Raw genomic sequence first — 14,498 nt, forward strand, 5'->3', positions numbered from 1 at the left:
GTGGTGGGGGCAGGGTAAGAGTCTGTTGGGTGGTGGGGGGGCAGGGTAAGAGTCTGTTGGGTGGTGGGGGCAGGGTAAGAGTCTGTTGGGTGGTGGGGGCAATGGTAAGAGTCTGTTGGGTGGTGGGGGCAGGGTAAGAGTCTGTTGGGTGGTGGGGGCAGGGTAAGAGTCTGTTGGGTGGTGGTGGGGGCAGGGTAAGAGTCTGTTGGGTGGTGGTGGGGGCAGGGTAAGAGTCCGTTGGGTGGTGGGGGCAGGGTAAGAGTCTGTTGGGTGGTGGGGGCAGGGTAAGAGTCTGTTGGGTGGTGGTGGCAGGGTAAGAGTCTCTAGGGTGGTGGGGGCAGGGTAAGAGTCTGTTGGGTGGTGGGGGCAGGGTAAGAGTCTGTTGGGTGGTGGGGGCAGGGTAAGAGTCTGTTGGGTGGTGGGGGGCAGGGTAAGAGTCTGTTGGGTGGTGGGGGCAGGGTAAGAGTCTGTTGGATGGTGGTGGGGGCAGGGTAAGAGTCTGTTGGATGGTGGTGGGGGCAGGGTAAGAGTCTGTTGGATGGTGGTGGGGGCAGGGTAAGAGTCTGTTGGATGGTGGTGGGGGCAGGGTAAGAGTCTGTTGGATGGTGGTGGGGGGCAGGGTAAGAGTCTGTTGGATGGTGGTGGGGGGCAGGGTAAGAGTCTGTTGGGTGGTGGGGGCAGGGTAAGAGTCTGTTTGGTGGTGGTGGGGGCAGGGTAAGAGTCTGTTGGGTGGTGGGGGCAGGGTAAGAGTCTGTTGGGTGGTGGTGGGGGCAGGGTAAGAGTCTGTTGGGTGGTGGTGGGGGTAGGGTAAGAGTCTGTTGGGTGGTGGTGGGGGCAGGGTAAGAGTCTGTTGGGTGGTGGTGGGGGCAGGGTAAGAGTCTGTTGGGTGGTGGTGGGGGCAGGGTAAGAGTCTGTTGGGTGGTGGTGGGGGCAGGGTAAGAATCTGTTGCGTGGTGGTGGGGGCAGGGTAAGAGTCTGTTGGGTGGTGGTGGGGGCAGGGTAAGAGTCCGGTGCTTATTAAACTTTATTTTCTAGTTTATTTTATGCACTTTGTTATTATTCATTATCAAAATAATGATTATTATTACTATTCATTACATCATACTTAGGCGCTAATCTGTACATAAACCATGCAAGGGATCATTTCCACGCAAAGTTTGAGATTTATCAATATAAATGTTAGCTTGAGAGTGTTCAGCCCCATGACCACGATCAGTGCCAAGTGGTGGAATAAGGGAACTGCTTGTCAAGCGTAGAACGGGGAAAAAATACTGTATGTTGAAAATGTGTTTTATTGTGAGCGTAATAATGACATTATTTTATTTATTTAATTATATTGACATTGTGAATTCATGCAACGTCTTGACAGGTTAAATATAATTGACCACATCGGTGCATTTGTAACGATAATAATCCATATAAAGTACAGTCATTTGTTAAATTAGAGGCACGTGTGAAAGTGAAACTATTGTGTAAATCCTATAAAAGACTCAGATAATGGAAATCCAATGAGAGATGGCTGATCTTGCTCTGTTGGAAGATCTGGCAAAGCAGCATTTCACAGAGAGCACGTTTTTAGAGACAGGTGGGACTTTTTAGCAGAAAGTACAGATTGGCTCATCAGATATCGTTTCCCAAAACCAATCTTATAGGATCTTTGCGAGGATTTAAGACCTACTTTAGAAAGGCAAACCCATGCCATTCGGGTGCGCGTCAAAGTGTTATCCATCCTCGGGTTTTTGGCAACAGGGCACTTTTCAGCCGGAGCTTGCTCCCTCGATGAGCCAATGTTTTGGATGCAATCATCAGCAAAACGTACTGTAACATACAATTTCCACCATCGCGCAACAGGTTAAGAGGGGTTTCTTTGCCATCAATGGGTTCCCAAATACGAACGGAGAAATAGACGGCCCCCACATCGCCATAAAAGCACCATCCCAAAACGAGTTCAACAAGGCTATGTGAACAGAGAAGGCTTCTACTCTTAATGAGCAGGTGATAGGTGATGTTATGTGCAAAACACGCTACTGAATTTAGTGCTCAGGTGGAAAGCACGACTTGTTCATTCTGCAGAACAGCAATGTTGCCGATCCGCCTACAGGGGGAGCTGTTGAGGATGGATGGCGTATTGATGAGTATTGCCTACTGCTAGTGTCAGATATTGAATTCAACCAAAAGGTTTTATTTGTCTCACTCAGTTTTGGTTTGATTAGTAAAAATAAAAAGCATAGCTACAAAGAGAGGACCATTAGAACACTTCAAAGTATATTTGTCATCGCTAAAGCAACTTGAATTGTTCTAATGGTCTCTTTGTAGCTAGGTTTTTATTTTTACTCATCAAACCACAAAGGTTTTATTTGTCTCACTCAGTTGTGGTTTGATGAGTAACAATGAGCGTTATAACTCCACGTGAAATACGCCCATCATTCACCCTTCATGGTGACAATAACGCCCTTATTTGCTGTATAGTTGGGAAGTATTGGAATTAGGCCCAGACAGTATATCTAAAGAACATATCATGTTTTATTATACAGTGACATTTGCTGTAGGACTTTCTGACCGTTTCTAAAAGACAAAAACAATTGCAAATTGTTGTGGACCTGTAAACAGATCGTTTGAATGAAGTAATGTTTTGCATTCACTTTTTCCCGAAACTAAATATGCTTCACTGCCCACAAATTCGGAAACGTTGTCTACTCGAAAAAATAAAAATAAACTACAGTTTATTGGTAGCCTACACACTTCAATACAAAAGATCAGCTGTTACATTCTGCTGTATGTTATAAACCGCGCCGCGCACCCTGTCATCTGCATAGAGCAAACACTTTAAATAATAGCCTCTCTGATAGGCCCAATTAAATGAGAAATGCGCATGGTAATTTGTTGTATGGCTACATCGGGAATATGAACTCATCATGGCCAGAAAAGGTGAGGAATTTATTATGCAATGATTATGATAATGTATTATGTTTGTAAATGAAATATTTTCTACGCAAGAAATGTCACATTACATCATTCAGACGTCGCCTACAAACGTCAAGGGAAAAGGCGAATCGTCTGTTCTAACGTTAAACTGCGCTTCGGATCGGATCGCATAGAGCAAAATAGGCTGCTGGAAATACTGTAGCTGATCTATTTACTACTGTGAAGTGGGTCCTATTAAATGAGAGATGGGACGAATGGTAGCCAATCCTAACTTGTTGTAGGCCTATAGGATATTTGGCGAGTATAGGCTTTATTCTGCAATAACAGGAAATATATGCCTATTTCTAATTATTTTAGAATGTAAAGATAAATGGATTTTCACTAGCAGCAAATGATTGCATCTTGTTATTATATTTAGCTAGGCCTACCGGTTGTTTTGTTCTGAATAAGAGTCTCGTCATATATTCCCCATCTGCACAAAGCTACTAGGCTACTTTTGCCTTCTTGCAATGCAAGACTTCAACCACTAGAAACTGTGAGCACGCATTGTCTAAAGTTTGCAGCAAATTCTCATGTCAAATTCAGTTTTTATAAATGACAACATTTGCGTGAAAAGTGGCACATGTATGTTTTGTGGCATAGTTTGTGTGTAGGCAACGTTTATAAATGAGACCCCTGGTATTATAGAGCAAAATACTTGAAATAGCTGATCTATTTACTGCTGTGAAGTGGGTCCAATTAAACGAGAGATGGTTGGAACAGTAACCTTGTTGTAGGTCTATATGCTACCTCGTGAGTATGAAACCATCACAGAAAAGGTGAGGAATTTATTATGCAATGATCATGGAAACGAAATAAATAATAGCCTAGGAAATAAATTATTTTAAAATGCAAAGAAACGAAATATATTTTATCTCTAATGGCAAATGATTGCATCTTGTTATCAACGTTTTTATTGTTATGAATAAGCTTGTCCATCATATTCTCTATTTACACAAAATACTAATCGACTTGCCTGTGTGTGATGATTTTGCGGATACACGCTGTGTTGGTATTTACATACGTAAGCAGGTATTGAACAAACCTCTTTTCGTTCTCCTCCTCCTCCTGCTCAGACTCCTCCTCCTCCTGCTCAGACTCCTCCTCCTCCTGCTCAGACCCCACCTCCTCCTCAGACTCCTCCTCAAACTCCTCCTCCGACTCCTCCTCCGACTCCTCCTCCTCCTCCTCCTCTCTTTAGACAGGGCTCCAGATGTTGTAGTAACAACCTCCCCCTGACTCTGGAAGACCACATGCTAAGCTGGAGTTACTAGAACATGTTGTCCCAAATGGAACCCTATTCCCTTTATAGTGCACTACTTTAGACCAGTCTCTGTGTGCGTCTGTCTGTCTGTCTGTCTGTCTGTCTTCACAGTGTTCGTTGTCTCTTCCACCACCATCTTCCTGTCTACCTGTCCAGACTGTTATCTGACCCAGACTACAACCACCATCCATGGACACACCTACACCTCTCTGGAAATCTCCAGTAACAACTGAATTGAATCATATTGAATGGATTGGAATTGAATTGATTGGACTCTGTTGAATTGAATTGAATGTATTGGATTCAGTTTAATTGAATTGGATTGAACTGAATAAAATAAAGAAATGAGTCATGTAATTCACTAAATGAAGTCATATATATTCACTATAATGACTTAATGTTCCAGGTAAGTGAAGGGAGCTCACCACTGCTGAACTGGACCACTTTAAGAGACAGGTTGACTGTCTCAACATGCCACCTGCCATGTTCATCAACCCCAAGACAGGTTTGTTGACATCTTAACCCAGTCTCTGCAGTGCAACTGACAAGTGCTGTGGCTCAAAACGGACACAGAATGGTTCTGCCTCAAAATGGCCCCTGTGTGTGAGAATTCATCATTGAAAAATATATTGAGAAAGGTTGGTAAACCAATACATAGTCAGGGTTGGGGTCAATTTCATTAAAATGTCAGTCAATTCAGGAAGTAGACTGAAATTCTAATTCCAATTCTCCTCAATGCTTTTCAATGAAGACAATTTGGATTTGGAATTTGATTAACTTTCTGACTGGACTGGAATTCAAATGGAAGTGACTCCAACCATGTACATAGTCACTATGAAAATATAGACCTTAATGATATTTTTAGTAAAAGGTAAATATTCTGTTTATTATCCTGTAGTGTTTTAATCTATGTGTGTGTGTGTGTGTGTGTGTGTGTGAGACCTGTTGGCCTTCATGGAGATAGATTCAGTCCAAATGATGATGAGAATCCCAGATTATCTCATTGAGAAGTCAATCTACCTGGGAGTCTTGGATGTTGGAAATGTTAAAAGGTTCAGTGGGGAAACTAGTAGACTGGATTACTGGAGAGTTTTATGAGACATTTGCCTGGTTGCAAAAATGCTGATAGTTTGTCTAATTTCAGTTTGTGTGACAAAACATGCTACCATCTTAACTGCTGAGAAATAACTGTTTGAAGCTGGTGTACAAAACAGAAAGTCAAAAGATGCCAAAACGAAACTTAATGAGGTAATCGGCAGTTGCTAAATCCATTTTTTGACGTATAAATTAATGATACAGTGTGTACCCATTGATTCTTGAAGAATCTAACTTATAAATGCCTCATGAGCTCAGTTCAACTGTCATACCCCATCAGAACCCAGAATCTAACTTATAAATGCCTCATGAGCTCAGTTCAACTGTCATACCCCATCAGAACCCAGAATCTAACTTATAAATGCCTCATGAGCTCAGTTCAACTGTCATACCCCATCAGAACCCAGAATCTAACTTATAAATGCCTCATGAGCTTAGTTCAACTGTCATACCCCATCAGAACCCAGAATATTACTTATAGAGTGGGGGGAAAAAGTATTTAGTCAGCCACCAATTGTGCAAGTTCTCCCACTTAAAAAGATGAGAGAGGCCTGTAATTTTCATCATAGGTACACGTCAACTATGACAGACATAATGAGAAAAAAAATCCAGAAAATCACATTGTAGGATTTTTAATGAATTTATTTGCAAATTATGGTGGAAAATAAGTATTTGGTCAATAACAAAAGTTTCTCAATACTTTGTTATATACCCGTTGTTGGCAATGACACAGGTCAAACGTTTTCTGTAAGTCTTCACAAGGTTTTCACACACTGTTGCTGGTATTTTGGCCCATTCCTCCATGCAGATCTCCTCTAGAGCAGTGATGTTTTGGGGCTGTCGCTGGGCAACACAGACTTTCAACTCCCTCCAAAGATTTTCTATGGGGTTGAGATCTGGCTAGGCCACTCCAGGACCTTGAAATGCTTCTTACAAAGCCACTCCTTTGTTGCCCGGGCGGTGTGTTTGGGATCATTGTCATGCTGAAAGACCCAGCCACGTTTCATCTTCAATGCCCTTGCTGATGGAAGGAGGTTTTCACTCAAAATCTCACGATACATGGCCACATTCATTCTTTCCTTTACACGGATCAGTCATCCTGGTCCCTTTGCAGAAAAACAGCCCCAAAGCATGATGTTTCCACCCCCATGCTTCACAGTAGGTATGGTGTTCTTTGGATGCAACTCAGCATTCTTTGTCCTCCAAACACGACGAGTTGAGTTTTTACCAAAAAGTTATATTTTGGTTTCATCTGACCATATGACATTCTCCCAATCCTCTTCTGGATCATCCAAATGCACTCGAGCAAACTTCAGACGGGCCTGGACATGTACTGGCTTAAGCAGGGGGGACACGTCTGGCACTGCAGGATTTGAGTCCCTGGCGGCGTAGTGTGTTACTGATGGTAGGCTTTGTTAATTTGGTCCCAGCTCTCTGCAGGTCATTCACTAGGTCCCCCGTGTGGTTCTGGGATTTTTGCTCACTGTTCTTGTGATCATTTTGACCCCACGGGGTGAGATATTGCGTGGAGCCCCAGATCGAGGGAGATTATCAGTGGTCTTGTATGTCTTCCATTTCCTAATAATTGCTCCCACCGTTGATTTCTTCAAACCAAGCTGCTTACCTATTGCAGATTCAGTCTTCCCAGCCTGGCGCAGGTCTACAATTTTGTTTCTGGTGTCCTTTGACAGCTCTTTGGTCTTGGCCATAGTGGAGTTTGGAGTGTGACTGTTTGAGGTTGTGGACAGGTGTCTTTTATACTGATAACAAGTTCAAACAGGTGCCATTAATACAGGTAACGAGTGGAGGACAGAGGAGCCCCTTAAAGAAGAAGTTACAGGTCTGTGAGAGCCAGAAATCTTGCTTGTTTGTAGGTGACCAAATACTTATTTTCCACCATAATTTGCAAATTAATTAATTAAAAATCCTACAATGTGATTTTCTGGATTTTTTTTCCTCAATTTGTCTGTCATAGTTGACATGTACCTATGATGAAAATTACAGGCCTCTCTCATCTTTTTAAGTGGGTGAACTTGCACAATTGGTGGCTGACTAAATACTTTTTTCCCCCACTGTAAATGCCTCATGAGCTCAGTTCAACTGTCATACCCCATCAGAACCCAGAATCTAACTTATAAATGTCTCATGAGCTCAGTTCAACTGTCATACCCCATCAGAACCCAGAATCTAACTTATAAATGTCTCATGAGCTCAGTTCAACTGTCATACCCCATCAGAACCCAGAATCTAACTTATAAATGCCTCATGAGCTCAGTTCAACTGTCATACCCCATCAGAACCCAGAATCTAACTTATAAATGCCTCATGAGCTTAGTTCAACTGTCATATCCCATCAGAACCCAGAATCTAACTTATAAATGCCTCATGAGCTCAGTTCAACTGTCATACCCCATCAGAACCCAGAATCTAACTTATAAATGCCTCATGAGCTCAGTTCAACTGTCATACCCCATCAGAACCCAGAATCTAACTTATAAATGCCTCATGAGCTCAGTTCAACTGTCATACCCCATCAGAACCCAGAATATAACTTATAAATGCCTCATGAGCTCAGTTCAACTGTCATACCCCATCAGAACCCAGAATCTAACTTATAAATGCCTCATGAGCTCAGTTCAACTGCCATACCCCATCAGAACCCAGAATCTAACTTATAAATGCCTCATGAGCATGGTCATGTGATGAGGATAACAGACTGTCTCATTGAGAAGGCGGATCACCTGCGTTTTACACAGGCAGCCCAATTCTGATATTTTTCCTGTTAATTGGCAAAATAAGCTGATCTGATTGGTCAAAAGCCAATGAGTGAAAGAAAAGAACCCAGAATTGGTCAGCCTGTGTAAACACAGCCATAGGGACCTGTAAAGTCCACACTGAAGTTGTCCAACTGATGTAGGACTACAACGTGTCAGTTAGTTCATTAACAAATAATGACTTCATTTGAATGACGTTATTCTGGCTCAGCCTTTTTCAAAGCTCTCCTCCAGGGCCCCCAGGAAGTGCATGTTTTAGCTTTTGGTCCTAGAACTAACACCTTAGATTCAACTAATGAACTTTATCATCAAGCCTTTGATTTTTTTGTATCAGGTGTGTTAGTGCTAGGGCAATTTTATTTTGTATCTACCTGCCCAGGGACTACAGTTGAAAACTAGCTAGCTGGCTAAATCTGACACCTTTACTGAAATGTTGAATGATGTGCAGTATCCCTGTCAAATACATTTCATAGATTAAATTAAAAGGAATGGAATGTTTCTATGTGTCTGTCTATCTGTGTATGTGAATTTGTAAAACATGAGGAAAAAAAAAAAAAGTGACCCTCCCCTATACCCCAAATTACCCTCACTCCTAGGACAGACCACAGCCTTTAGATATGGAGTTTTAGAAACTGTTCGTTGTTTTGTAACCATCACATGGCAAAGTAGCCAGAAGGTTGTGGATTCGCAGACCACCACGGACAATGGTAGGGGTGAAGAAATGATAGCTTATAAAAGGCATTTCATGCAATTCTTTGTCATTTTACATGACTGGAGACAAGCAGAAATCTATTTTAATACCACAACAGAGCATGACAACGAATGAGCGCACGCTGCAGCACCGGAGACGTTTTGATTTCTATACAGGCTGTTCACCGGAGACGTTTTGATTTCTATACAGGCTGTTCACCGGAGACGTTTTGATTTCTATACAGGCTGTTCACCGGAGACGTTTTGATTTCTATACAGGCTGTTCACCGGAGACGTTTTGATTTCTATTCAGGCTGTTCACCGGAGATGTTTTGATTTCTATTCAGGCTGTTGTTAAGAAAGAGGATAGTCTAAGTTTTGGAACAGTGCTAAAGTTGTATTTCAACTGTAAAAAATTAAGTGCAACAGAACCAGTTACAACTGCACTATTTGATCATCAATGAATGTGCAAAAAAAAAACAATTTGTTGTTTAACACAGCAGCCGCGTATCATGAGGTAGGCCTTTATGCACTTGTAACTTTCTTTCATTTGGGAAACTATCATTTTCTAATTTATTCCATGATATTGTTGTTACGAAATAGATTTGTGTTGACTGTGATTAGCGCATGGGAACAATAAAGCATCTGCTAGGCTAAATTAACAAATTAGGCATACCTAGCTAACCACATGATTCTCTAACCAAACACTGGCCAAACTCATGTTTCTAAAAGTGAATTCAAAGGCTGTGTAGAATGACTGTATAGCCTAATAAGGCATGTTTAAGTGATATTTGTTTGATTTAATTTTATATAGCCTAAATGCTAACTGTATAGGCATGATGTTGAAGTGTTGTTGAAATGCTGAGCACTCCTGCTTTAAGTGATATTTGTTTGATTTAATGTTATATAGCCTAAATGCTAACTGTATAGGCATGATGTTGAAGTGTTGTTGTTGAAATGCGCTCCTGCTTTAAGTGATATTTGTTTGATTTAATTTTATATAGCATAAATGCTAACTGTATAGGCATGATGTTGAAGTGTTGTTGTTGAAATGCTGAGCGCTCCTGCTTTAAGTGATATTTGTTTGATTTAATTTTATATAGCATAAATGCTAACTGTATAGGCATGATGTTGAAGTGTTGTTGTTGAAATGCTGAGCGCTCCTGCTTTAAGTGATATTTGTTTGATTCAATTTTATATAGCCTAAATGCTAACTGTATAGGCATGATGTTGAAGTGTTGTTGTTGAAATGCTGAGCGCTCCTGCTTTAAGTGATATTTGTTTGATTTAATTTTATATAGCATAAATGCTAACTGTATAGGCATGATGTTGAAGTGTTGTTTTCGAAATGCTGAGCGCTCCTGCTTTAAGTGATATTTGCTTGATTAAATTTTATATAGCATAAATTCTAACTGTATAGGCATGATGTTGAAGTGTTGTTGTTGAAATGCTGAGCGCTCCTGCTTTAAGTGATATTTGTTTGATTTAATTTTATATAGCCTAAATGCTAACTGTATAGGCATGATGTTGAAGTGTTGTTGTTGAAATGCTGAGCGCTCCTGCTTTAAGTGATATTTGTTTGATTTAATTTTATATAGCATAAATGCTAACTGTATAGGCATGATGTTGAAGTCTTGTTGTTGAAATGCTGAGCGCTCCTGCTTTAAGTGATATTTGTTTGATTTAATTTTATATAGCATAAATGCTAACTGTATAGGCATGATGTTGAAGTGTTGTTGTTGAAATGCTGAGCGCTCCTGCTTTAAGTGATATTTGTTTGATTTAATTTTATATAGCCTAAATGCTAACTGTATAGGCATGATGTTGAAGTGTTGTTGTTGAAATGCTGAGCGCTCCTGCTTTAAGTGATATTTGTTTGATTTACTTTTATATAGCATAAATGCTAACTGTATAGGCATGATGTTGAAGTGTTGTTGTTGAAATTCTGAGCGCTCCTGCTTTAAGTGATATTTTTTGATTTAATTTTATATAGCATAAATGCTAACTGTATAGGCATGATGTTGAAGTGTTGTTGTTGAAATGCTGAGCGCTCCTGCTTTAAGTGATATTTGCTTGATTTAATTTTATATAGCATAAATTCTAACTGTATAGGCATGATGTTGAAGTGTTGTTGTTGAAATGCTGAGCGCTCCTGCTTTAAGTGATATTTGTTTGATTTAATTTTATATAGCATAAATGCTAACTGTATAGGCATGATGTTGAAGTGTTGTTGTTGAAATGCTGAGCGCTCCTGCTTTAAGTGATATTTGTTTGATTTAATTTTATATAGCATAAATGCTAACTGTATAGGCATGATGTTGAAGTGTTGTTGTTGAAATGCTGAGCGCTCCTGCTTTAAGTGATATTTGTTTGATTTAATTTTATATAGCATAAATGCTAACTGTATAGGCATGATGTTGAAGTGTTGTTGTTGAAATGCTGAGCGCTCCTGTTTTAAGTGATATTTGTTTGATTTAATTTTATATAGCATAAATGCTAACTGTATAGGCATGATGTTGAAGTGTTGTTGTTGAAATGCTGAGTGCTCCTGCTTTAAGTGATATGTTTGATTTAATTTTATATAGCATAAATGCTAAATGTATAGGCATGATGTTGAAGCCAGTTGAAAGTCAATTTGATAGTGACAGAATCAGACATTATTTCCCAAGCAAAGTCAATGGTTTTGTCTCCTCGGCTATAGAAAGTTGTAGCACAGCCTCTGAATGTCATAGAGACAAACCAATGATATTCTATATGCAACACAAATCCCTCGTTGCTAGTAGCCTAAAGCGACATTAAAATGAAGGTTGTTTAAGTGAATGAAGCCTTCTTGAATTAGCCTACTTTCAGCACCCATGCACTGTCCATCTCCGCGGCTGCCGCTTCATGGGTAAGTTATGGAAATTACTGGTTTATGGTTTATTTCTTTATTTACCTGAATTTAATCAGGGGAGCCCAACTGAAACCAGTGTCTCATTTGTAATGGTGTCTTGAGGACAAAAATTCCATCAACACAACAACAAAAGACAAAGAGAAACTACCAGACAGCTATAAATACATGACATCAGGTGATTACACACTTCAGTGGGACTCATTTAACAACAGAGTTTTAAACTGCCCTATCAGCACCTGGGAATCCAGATGGATTCGAATCATCGAATTGGTGATTCGTTTTGTATTCCATAATTGTGGTGCGTTAAAACTAAAGGCAGATTTACCAAAAAATGTGTAGAGACAAGCGGGACCCCAAGAGTTAACCAACCTTGCGAACGGGTTTGGTATCTCATGTTGTTATATTTCAACAGGGAAGTGAGGTATGTTGGAAGCTTGTGGACAAGAGCTCTGTAAACAAGAAGGGAGTAATGAAGTGATCTATGGGATTTTAGTGAGGACCAGCCAACCTTTTGATACAGGATGCAGCGATGTGTATTAAAACTATCACCTGTGATAAAGTGAAAGGCGCTATGGTAGACGGCATCCAAATGTTTAAGAGTAGTGGCTGCTGCATTCTGGTAAATGGAGTCACCGTGGTCAAGAACTGGAAGGAAAATTGACAGCACAATCTGCTTCCTGCTGTTAATAAAAAAGAAGCCCACTTTAAAATCTTAGCTTTTTAACTAGCTCACAGTATGTTTTTTTAAACGTTAGATCTTTATCAACCCAAATGCCCAGATATTTATAAGCGGGCACGCGCTCCATAACAGAGCCACCCAATGAGTGAATATGTAGCCCGTCGGAGACAGTTTATTCAGTGAATAAGAGAACAACATATTTAGTTTTGCCCGCAATAAGTACGAGTTTTAAATCAACAAGGGCTTCCTGTAATGTAACTAAATCAGATTGCAGCTCTAACATAGCTTTGTCAACAGTCGGCGCAATGGCATGCATAACCGTATAGTCTGCATATAGAAGAATATTACAGGATTTAATACATAGACCAGTAGTATTTATATAAATGGTAAAGAGAGGTCAATAACTCTGATAAATAGCTTCATTATGGGGCAACAAAACATATTGTTTTTATTCATATCAATTACATCAGTAGCGAGCTTACCTCCTGTCTTCCTTCTCATGTTCACCTACTCCCTCTCAAACTGAACAGGAAGTAAGTAAGACTAGTCCGCGCACACAGATATTGCATTTTTTTTTAAACCTTTTTATAAATTTATTTTTCCGTTAGAAGCCTTTGACTCGCCTCCTGAAGTCCCACGGTACACAGCACATCCATTGATTAGGAAGCACACCAGGGTTTACATCAGCCAGAGCAGGGTAGGACAGGGCTCATGATTGGGATAACCTATCCATTGCACTGTGTAACACTGTATACACCATCCCAGCAGCAGTGCAAAAACTCGGAAAAGGAAGTAAATTTTCTTAGAAATGGAACTTGGCGCTGTTCTTCTCCGAGCATTCTCTTCCTATAGCCTTAGGCCTACAGTAGAGGCCATGGATCATGTGATTGAGACCAAGCGAAAGAGCATGACCCTCCCCCATTGTGAACAATTGCGTGCATTTCGACCACTCCCTAATTTCATTAAATCAAGAAATACAAAATATAAATCGACTTTTACTAGATAGAATATGAACATATCGGCTGGATACTTGCCTTAAGTGTATGGAGACTTTACATGACCTAAATATCAATATATAATAGGCTATAAACCTATGAGTATTTTTGGTGAGCCGGTTCATTTGACTCCGTTCACATAAGAGAGCCATCATTTGGCTCCCAGATGGCTCTTCATTTAAAATGCTTAATTGCAAATCTACAATATAAAGGTCAAACGGTAGACTACCTTTACGTCAGATAGTGAAATGCACGTTCAAATACATTTTTACCTGGATAAATTATTAGATCACCTGCTTAAAAAATAAGTTTATTTTTAACGCACTACAAACATAAGCCTGGACCAGAATGACGCGCTCTCCCCACTATTTACTGTTTCTGCAGTAAGGATTCACCCTCTTTAGATAATTATTGTGTAACTTATCTGCGGGTGATCGGTGTTTTGAGCTCAAAAAGCACCTCCTCGCTGCATGTAAATCAGGGAGAACAAATTAACGGCTCTTTCACCGATGCAATTCGATTCCCGACGTTCGCCAAAAAAGATCCGTTCACAAAGAGCCGTTCTTTCGCGAACGACCCATCACTCGTTTGAAATAGGAAATACATGTATAAGGAAGTAAAGGACGTTGTCGTCGAAGAAACATGTTTAAGAGGTTTGTAGCGTTCTTGTACAATTTAATGTAGACTATTATTTATTGAGAAGTTATGCTATCATAAAGAGAGAGATGATTTAGGGGGGTAAGACATCCGCCAAGTTATTACAATATTGATTTCAGCTTCCGTGAATGATAATTTTGGCTGATTAACATTGGAGTTAGTGATCAGCCTAATCAATAAGATCGAATGTGATGTGATAGGCTACAGGGCTATGATTATGGGTATTATTGTTATAGGCGATTGACAGCACATTATGGTGATAATTATCCGCGTGAAAGACTGTGGAAACTGCGCACTTTCACTTCCTGAAAGAAGACGTGCATCGGAATTATGTAAAGCTGTCCACTAAATAAAATAGTATGTCTCGTCAAGTAAAAGTGACGTGCAACAATGTGCATAGAAACTATTTAAATGTAGGGCTAAATCAAATTTTAAGTTTAAAGCTTTCTGGTGACGGATCAGAAAGGCGGTGGTCCGTTTGGCGCAG

Source organism: Coregonus clupeaformis, unplaced genomic scaffold, assembly GCF_020615455.1.
Source record: "Coregonus clupeaformis isolate EN_2021a unplaced genomic scaffold, ASM2061545v1 scaf0801, whole genome shotgun sequence".
Lineage (NCBI taxonomy): Eukaryota > Metazoa > Chordata > Actinopteri > Salmoniformes > Salmonidae > Coregonus > Coregonus clupeaformis.